Consider the following 10,277-nt stretch of genomic DNA (forward strand, 5'->3'; position numbering starts at 1 on the left):
GTTGAGCTGAGCTACCAAGAGAACAACTTGAACAACCTTAGTACTTCTGTTGTAAACTTTGAAGATGCATTTCTTCAGAGTGCCTGCAGTTGCAGAGATCAGTTTTTTTAAGACCATTAATCTCTTGTTAAAGGGGAACTCTACCCTTATCTCAGGGAAAGGCATTTTAGCACTTCTGCTGTAAACATTGATGATGCCTTTCTCCAGAGTGCCTGCAGCTGCAGAGACCAGTTGTTTTTTTTTAAGACCATTAATCTCTTGTAAAAGGGGAACTTTACCCTTATCTTAAAAATGACAAGAAAGACACCTTTAGAAATGTTTAGTAATGGAAAACTACAGATAGCTAGATATAATTGCAGACTTTTTATTCTTTGCATACCATATTTTCCTTTTCCTTCCCATTCTTCTCACAGTGGCCATTTTTACTATGGGCTGATGAATCCATCTCCCTTTACTTCCTGGAACTCTGGCACATGCGACTAGGACATGTGACCATACACATCATCTCAGGAAAGGAAAATGCCTGTCCCTGCGATCTTGTGATATTACAGGCGAGAATTCCCAGCAATTCACTGCTGATGTAATCTTCGCAGGATGCAACCCTTGGACACATTACATCACAAATGCCCAAGAGGACCAGGAAGTGGAAAAACAGTAAAAGTAAAATGTTTATTAAACTAATGAATGTAAGATGATTTCATATCAGCATGCAGAGCTGAATGTTAATGTGATTTTTAGTGAAAGGTCCGCTTTAAGAATATCTGTAGCCTTGGCACTGATTGACTTTACGTAACACTGTTTCCACACAATTGATCCTATGCACAAAAACTGTCAGCCGTCAAATTACTACAAATTTGCAGTAGCATTTCTTGCATCAGATTTATCTAGAATAGAACCATTATTTGTAACCCCCCATTATCCTCACTCATAAATAACAGGACATGTTCAATCTTTTGACATGCAATATAGAAAAAAAAGAGCATTTTACATAATAAACTGTTGACAAACCACATCTTCATTTCAACCTATTATAAACCAATCAGGAAAATGGCTCTGGATAATATGTGACTTTTCTTATCTCCATATAATTAATGACTTTCTGACTTTCTTTTCCCCACACATCTAATGTCTGAGTCTTATGGCCAAAGGCCATGTATTTTCTGAAGATGAGAAAATCTAGGCTAAGATCTATAACTCTAAAAAAAAAAAAAGATCATTAGCTGGCATTGATGCCAGAGGGAAGCAGCGCACATTTATCTGGAAGGCAATGAGTTAAATGATCAAATCAAATTAAAGAGAAGCAGCAAGGTTCAGCCCAGAGATGGAGAGGTACCAATTTCCTGCTCGAGTGCTCCCTGTCTCCCTGAAGTAGGATTTGAGACGTGTGTTTCAGTAATAATCTGTAAAGAATCATCTTGTTAACAATGCAGATTGTGATACAGCTTTCCTCCTTCTTTTTGCAGTCATTAAACCCTTCATGCAAAATACAGATAGGTATTAAAGCTGAACTCCAGGCAAACAAACAAATACACACATGTAATACATATACGGGAGCCGATTTACCTATAAAAGGATTTTTATTCCTACCCATCCACTCCTGAGATTTACACAGCCCTGCAAAGGGAGTCTCTGTTATAGTAGAAATACAATAGTGCCATCTCCCTTCACCTAGTCTGCTGACTGCACAGTGACTGAGTAGCAGAAAACAGATGAGGTTATCTCTCTGCAAACTCTGCTATCTCTTCCTATCAGATTGTTCTGGTTAATTGTTTTAAAAAACATCTGGATGTATTCTTAAATGCACAGAATATTACTGGATATTGAGTTATTATAGGTATATTAGGCATCAGAGATTGTTGATCCAGGGAATATCCGATTGCCTTATGGGATCAGGAAGGAATTGTTTTCCCCTGTTGGAGCAAATTAAACAATGCTTTATAGGGTTTTTTTTTTGCCTTCCTCTGAATCAACATTGGGTAATTGTGGGCATAGCGTTCTGTTTAGGCTTTTCTTCTTTTTTTTCTCCGTATCTCTATAGGTTGAACTCGATGGACTTGGGTCTTTTTTCAACCTAACTATGTAACTATGTTCCTTATCCCATGTTTATGCACTGACTCTCAGTCAGGGCAAAATTTTGTATGGGGCCCTGTGATTTCTAGTAACGCCCACCTGATATCCCAAACAACCCACCTGAGAGTGGCCCTGCAGAGCCTACCATAGACTCTCTATGGAGGGCTCTGCAGGGTCTCAGCTGGTCAAACCCTGTCAGCCCCGACTGGGCCCTGCCTTCTCCTCCACAGCTGCTGGCTGTCAATGACTCAGCAGCAGCTGTGAGGAGGAACGCGCTGCAGCACACATCACTGACAGGTTGTCAGTGATCTGAACAGCAGCGTGTTCCTCTTCACAGCCGCCAGTGACAGCCAGCAGCCTGAGATGCCATAGCGACCCAGACGGCCCGCACAGCATCAGGGGGGAGGCCTGGCCGGGCGCCTCTGTGCCCTGGGCCCCATAGCGGCCGCCTGGGTCGCTATGGTGATTGTTCCGCCACTGCTCTTAGTGCTGTCTGCCTCTCCCGCTTCCCAGGAAACTGCTAATGAGTAAAATTCAGGTACTGACACTAGATACATTAAAATGATTTTATGGTGACTACAGAGCTGCATTAATTTGCTTATTTTATGTATGGATGATTTTAGCTTCAAACACATAATTAGCCATAACAATAAAAAAAAAAACAAAAAAAAACAACCCCACAGAAGATGATCTATAGTAGATGAGTCTCGTCTTGGGCTCTCAAGAACTGGGTGCATTAAACCCTGTCAATCCAGGTTAATGGCCTATTACTGTATCTTTATGTTTATATTTGCAACACAGAAATTATACGAAAAAGGACCAAACAACGCCAGCTTGATGGGAGTATTAATCCCTTTTGGGGGGAAAGGGGTCAACAATATGCCCAACGTTAGGGGCTAACTTGGGGCATACTGGGACACAGACAGGTTGGATCCTCCCTGCATCCGAGCACAGACACCCAGACCTGCACGGATGTGCAGTTCTGGTGAGCGTATGACAGCATACGGCCGCATCCTCCCATAGGGTAGGACTGGGTGCTGTGCACAATCAAACGCAGCACCTGTCCCTCTGGGGAATGGCCTGAGAGAGGCGTGCACGCCACGCGGACGTGTATGCCCTGAGTTAGCACTGTGTGAATGAGGCCTTACTCTTTAATAAAGTAGATCTAAAGCCTGAACTTTTTTTTTGTAAATTTTGGTAATGGTTAAAACCTATGAGCTTTTTCACCATGTGTGTCCTATTGAGAAGATTTCCCTTAACTTTTCCTGTAGACACAAAGAGAAGTGAGAGGAAAGTAATCTTCAAAGGAAGGTTAATCCATCTTAGACAGTTGACACCAAACGAGTGTCCCCATTTAAGGATTCCCCCTGTATTCCTGTTCTAATGACAACGTAACCCTTTGAATGTTCCCTAACTTTCAGTCCTGGTGACAATGGTCACCGGGAAAGGGAGTTTCAACCTAGCAGGGACACAGGCAGCAGTAAACACTTGGGGCTCTAACCCCTGCCTATTTTATTTAAATCTAAAAAAAAAAAAATTCCCTTTTCCCATGGATTTTCACTAAAATGGAGAGAAATGGAACAGATTTTTATAATGGCTTGTAATGAAGGAAGACAGGTAATAAATAGTGGTGATACATTTGGGTATTTCGCTACCCTTAATACCAAATTTGTAAAAATGGATTTGGGAAGTAGTGTTAAACATAAAATCTTTTTTTTTTCCGTAGGATTAGATTTGGAACATGCAAGGTTTTTTCAATAAAGGGTAACAAAAAAACCCAAAGACATTTCCCCTTGCCCCGACAAGAGATGGGGGGGCCATCAAGACTTGCAAGTAATAGAGCTGAGATAGGGAGGGAGTGAGGTCATTTCTCAGATCCCATGCTCCAGGAAACCTTTTCTTATATCATTTTTTAGTTTATAAATTGAATGCGATCCTATTTTTTTAGCCACATTTAAAATGTATTATAGCAATATTTCAGCAATTGTAACTAACAAAGCTAAAAGTGCCTCTTTAGAATTCTGAAATATTAGATACTCTTACCAAAGGAAATGTATTTACAATGAAAAAGGAAGCCTTGTTTAACAAAGATGGGGCAAATTATTGAGATATCTTTGTCCGCAGCCCCCTTAGCCCCTTAAGTAGCCTGGTTCACCAATCAAGAGAAGGTGTTGGAAAACACACAACTGATTGAAATGTTTCCTCTTTCCCAAAGCATGACTCATGAGGACCCATTTGAGTCTGAATAAGTTTTCTATAGAGCCGTAGCAGCAGGGAACTTGGGAGAATTAGCAATGCAGAGAGGATAAATAGAGGAGGAGGGCAGGGAGCCCAAGGCCTTGCAGTTGGGAATAGATTTCCATAAATTATTGAGCGTTGTCATGACAAGGTGTACTTATGTTGCATAACAACTTTTTTAACTTCATGACCCCACACACGTTGTCACTCCATTAGAGAGTGATGTATTATACAATGTCTATACCTGTAACTGTGCAAAAAATTTAAAGGGGTGGTTCCTCCTCCGTGTGACTTTCACACACTGGTTAGTTGTCATGCAGCTAAGGATTTCATTTAAAGTGGAACAGAACTGGAAAATAGTATTTGCTGTCTTTTAGACCGCATCTGAAATGTTAATTTCACCTAAGCAGTAATTTAAAAAAAAATCTATCTTCTGTCTTAAATTCCTTCTAAAAAAATAGCAGTTCACATCCTGTGCCTAGACACTCCTGTTCTGTAGCCTCATAGCTGTACATATGCAGTGTGATATCACCTAACACATTGAGGCACCGACTGCTAGTCTCACAAGATTTGGAATAAGATTTTATGTCTCTACAGTGTTATTCACTGTTCTCATTGCTGAGGAGGAAGCTATACCCGAGGACCTGCAATGCAAGGATTCCTCTGCTTGATCCATTCTGTGGATCTGTACTTCCCCCACCTTTCTTGCTGCTCCTTAAAGTGACACTAAACTTGGGAGTTAAACCTCAAAAATACATTCAAGTACCTGAACTATTAACAAAAATGTATCTTATTTGTGTATCACTAGCTAATTTATATTGGGATTATAGTCCGTCACAGGAGCGAGCTTGGAGCGGTGGCTACTTCACAACACACACAGGGACCATGGGGAACAAAAGTAGCCACCCTGCAGAAGAAAGGACAGTGTCAGCACCAATGCAGAGATGATTTGAGGATCTACAGTCGAGTGATACACAAATAAGAAAATAAGATACATTGTTGTTGATAGGTAAGGTAAGGAATGCATTTTTTTGAGGTTGAAGTCAAAGAAGGAGAAAGGTTTTCTGAAACTGGAATGGGGTTGTGTCAAGAAGCTATTTGGACATTCAAATTGAGCCCACCTGCATTAAAAAACAGCTGAATCTGTAAACATATCCTCCGAAAACCTACTAAAAAAAAGTAGTGCATGTAATTTTGAGTGCCAGATGCTGTTCGTAAGAGGAATTTACTTTTTTTAAGCAGATACAATATTTAGACAGACTGCTGACCTACCCTTTAAAGCAAACCCGCCTACACTTAATACTGCCCACCCCTCTGTTCTGATTGCACTCAAAGTTCTAGTACTTCCGAGTACGGAAAAGTACAGGACATCCCCTAAGCCTTCCCACAATGCAATGCTTGGGGACCTGTGTGGTCAATCATCAGGCCCCAGCACCTTCAGTAGGTTATGGTGAGTGGTGACCCTTGAAAAGAAACTAAACGAGGTGGAAGGGAACGTTTTATCTTTAAATTTACTATCAGGTTTGTGTAAATCTATGAAGTGATGACCCAACAAACCCCAACCCCATGCCTTATTTTACAGTAGGCATTCCTTAAGCTCTCACTACTGGTCCTTGAGACCAATTCTACAAAATAGCTGCCTGCCACGGCAAAATGACTAATGCACTTTAAGGTGACTTCTTGAAACCCGATATGCTAATGGTCTACTTTGGGGTACAAAAAAGTGTTTTTCTCTCTGAATTTACAATAAAAATACATATTAAGCTTTACTGTTCATGAAAAAATACAATTTTTGAAAGTACAACCCTAAAGGTAAGAGTAAATCAACTCTGTCTGAACAAAGCGGATACTCTACTCATATATAGAGTATCAAATTACCGATGTCATATATAACCTGCGTAACAAGTTGTCTACTCGCAATATGGCTCCCTATTAGATAATTTAATGAAGAATATAGATGCTTTATTCTTCTGAAGGCATTGTTCTATAAGGAGACAGAGAGAGAGAAGGCTCTGGTTATATCCACAAATAATGACCTTCCCGGTTGCCAGGCAACACCACAAATGCTCATCACACAAGCTTTAATATAAGTCCAATGGGAAAAGAAAAGGAAGACATGATTTTTGGAGGGGGATTGATGTTTAACTTAAAATATAAATTCCTTTACAGAAGTAGGTGCATCATTCTAGGTATATAGAGGCCCTGTGAGCTTTAAGGTGTCAAGGTAGCCCCTTTTATAAGCCTAAAGAAGAATATGTATTAATTGATAATACATATTATCAGATCCCGTGAATACAGAATTTTGTGAGGTGCAGAATCTCACTCTTGAACAACTAGTAATCTAATGAAATCAGGGGAGAAGGTTTCAATTTAAACCTGAGGTAAATAGGGGGAGGCGTCATTGTTGTATCAAACTGGGTTACTAAGGATCTATCAAGCATTTAGCCAACTCCAAAAAACATTCACCAGATAGAAAAGCCTTCATATGACCCAGTGGGTCTTCAACCTTTAAAACCACCTAATCATTTCCTTTTCTCCAAAGACCTCAGCAAGCTGGGTATGTTAGATACACCAAGCTGGATATAACATTATGCCCTTAACACACAAAAGCATAATATTGTTACAGAAAGTGTCTGCTACCGTCCAAAAACACTGTGGAGTCCTGTTTTCTCTTCACAACTGAGCAAATAAAACAAAAATGAAACACATGATCCATTGTTCACTTTGCCTATATGAATGAATTTTATGTTTGACCCAGACTAAATTGATAATCTAAGAACTAAGGGCCTCGGTGAGACAGTTTAAGGACTTTAATTACCTATACAGCAAAAAGATGGCTTTGAGCTCTCTGCACGCCTTTATTTCTGTACAATCCACAAGTACCATCATAAACTGAAAGCCTAGAATAAATCCGATTTCAATTATGACCCTACCTCAAGGCTTATTTCATGTGCATGCCAAGGGTCAAAGACTTTGTCAATCTCAATATTAAGCTTCTGAAGATTATCTAAGTGCTTTTCATTCAAAGGCCCCCAAACCACAAAGCTGCTATGGCAGCTGCCCTGCCATATTATGGGTTAGGTGGGCCAACTTGTCCCTAGGATTAAGTGTTCTTCCCTCCCCACCTCACTCTCTTCTGCAAGAGGGTAAAACCCATACAACATTATCATGCACCAATATCCTACAACTACTCTTCCCACTTCCCTCAGCCATTTCTAGCCCTCCATCTTTCTCCCCCAGTCATCATCAACTTTTTTAACTTCCTGACCCCACACACGTTGTCACTCCATTAGAGAGTGATGTATTATACAATGTCTATACCAGTAAATGTGCAAAAGAGTTTAAGGGGTGGTTCCTCCTCCATGTGATTTTCACACACTTGCTGGTTTGCATCCAACTGAGGATTTCAATTAAAGTGGAACTAAACTGGAAGTTAATATTTGCCATCTTTTAGACAGCATCTGGAAATGTTAATTTAGGCTAAGCTCCCAATTCCCAGACATCCTGCATGTCTGGGCAGCCAAACACTAAGCCCCAGCACTGTCACATGGGAAGAAGGGAAAGGAGTCACATGTGCCCCTATAACCTAAACTACTGGGTATTTTTATTTCTTCCTACTGGATGAATGGAGCAGCAAGAAGTGACGAAAGGATACGTGGTGCTGGTGAGACCACTGGTAAGGTCACTTGCTTTAAGAGCTGCTGATGGTCTCAATAACCTTACAGCCACTCAAATGTATTTTAGCCAGGTCAAGCCTCAAGTAGCAGTTAAGAGCAATCACTGTTAAGCACAATCACAGCACTACTGAGCAGGAAGTCCACAGTTTCCCTTTCTTTAAGAGAATTCATACTGGATAGAAGCAAAATAATGGAACATGAAAGCTTATGTGTCCTACTGGTCCAAAACACTGTGGGAACCCTTTTTCCACCCAAAACAACATCCAACCAAAAATTTGGATTTGTTCACCTTTATCTTACTCACTGGATTTTGTGCTTTGAGTGGAATTTTTTTTGTGTTTACACTAACGAAGGATCTCAATAAGGCAGTTTAGGAATTTTCCATATTTGGCAAACATTGGGCATCTTTGAACTATTTGTAGGCCTTCCCCTCTCGACAAACCACAAGCACCAGCATGCACCAAGGATTGCTAAACCCTGGAGTCAGGCATGATTTCAGATATGAACGCAGGGAAATATTATTGTATGCTTCAAGGGCCACAGATCTTCTGTCAATCTCAATTTATTAACATTATTAAAAGGGAATTTTAACAAGGGCAGTCTGCTTCTCCCTTAAAATCCTGGTAGCCTAGGCCCCAGCCATTCAGGGCCTGTCTAGCATACAGTAATTTATTCCAGCTCAGTCACTCCTACACTGTGCACGCAGGCAGTTGCTATGGTTAATACAAGACTCTCTGTGCAGTCAATGAAAATGTCATGGTTTGGTATGCCCCTTGGGGATGTGTGCTATACACCTTACCTAGACCACTGCCCTTGATATCTGTCAGTCTATACAAACTGTAGCCCCATTCAAATTAAACTCGGTTAATCCTAACAATTAAACAAAACCATAGTTAACTGGTGTCTATGAATTCACAATTAGTTTGACAACTTTAATTTGACAGAAGAAATCACATTTTTTATGTTTTTGTCTTTTTATTTTAAAGATTCCTTTACTGGGAAGAAAAAGATTTAGAAAAATATTCCAGACTAGAATCATTAATTAACATTTGCACTAAGCACTTGCAAACACTGGCTGTAAAGAAGCTTAAAAATAATACCAAAGGATTTATCTTGCTTGGCAAATCACAAATTAAACCCCCCCTCTTATTTATTTTTTTGGGTGACAGACTTTTAGAATGGACGTGAGGAACGTATTTCCTGCGAAAAAAGTTAAAACATTGATACGAAATACAAAAACTAAAATGCGATTAAACTATCACAGAACGAGGTTAGTTTTACTGCAAGAGCAATTCCTGAGCACTTGTCACCAACAGCCAAATTATTTTTGACGACGGTGCAGAAATCCAAGCATATAGTTTGACATTTTTGTGCTTGGGCTGTGAGCGCAAACGAGTACTCTCTCTGTGTGCATTAATGTAAAGTGACAATGGTAGAGGCCTGAGGGTCACGTGACTCTCCACAAATGCCTTGAGCCATCAGAATCATATCATTTATTGTAGTGGTTCAATGAAAATCACATTGTAAATTACTGCCTCTCCATGCAAGACCCTCATCATGGCTGGTAAATTATAAAAAAAAAAATAAATCATAAATACTAAATAAAACTAACAGTGTCAAAAATGGACAGCTTCATTTTTTACTGCCAAAATTCAGCCAGAAAACAAAAGTTAAAAAAAATGTTTTTTTTCCAATCCAGATTATTTTTAATTAAAGGGTACATGTGTGTCTTGCCAGCTAATTTAAATGCAGAGCAATATCTACCAGCTGCCTTTCCTGAAGCTCATATTCATGAAAAGATGAAAATTTGTTTATGCAAAAATAAATAAATAAATAAAACTGCTCCCTAATATTTGTACGTTGTGTTATTGTGCTTGTAAAATACTCTTGTAATCTTCTAAAATACTATTTTTCACTGTATGAATTCAACTAAAAAACGCAAAAATATTTCTAGTTATTGTAAGCCAAGAAAAAAAAAAAAAGATCACAGGAAATATAGACCATCAATTAGTTCCACCTAGTGAATTATTTATACATCCTTCTGAAATAACGCGCAAGCTATTTTTACAGAAACCACTTTTGTGAGCTCTTGAAAAGACTGACGATTGCAGCATCTCAGAGAAAAGGGAAAAAAAAAAAACATTTAATGATGTGTAGAGGGGGGTCCCAAACCTGCAGGTGCCTGCAGCGTAGGTTGTGAGTGACAAAGAATGCCCACCACTTGAATTTTTTTACTGATGGAACCTAGCGGCCATGAAAAAAAAAAAAGCATGGGTAACGGGGGGGGGGGGG

General features: G+C 39.7%; 1 protein-coding gene across 1 annotated transcript in view; it reads right to left on the reverse strand.

Annotated features, from left to right (window-relative positions):
* Positions 1-10,277, reverse strand: part of MAGI1 (membrane associated guanylate kinase, WW and PDZ domain containing 1) — a 432,678-nt gene that overhangs the window by 49,221 nt on the left and 373,180 nt on the right. The window lies entirely within an intron of this gene.

The sequence above is a fragment of the Nanorana parkeri genome, unplaced genomic scaffold (genome assembly GCF_000935625.1).
Source record: "Nanorana parkeri isolate BGI_ZX_2015 unplaced genomic scaffold, ASM93562v1 scaffold9, whole genome shotgun sequence".
NCBI lineage: Eukaryota > Metazoa > Chordata > Amphibia > Anura > Dicroglossidae > Nanorana > Nanorana parkeri.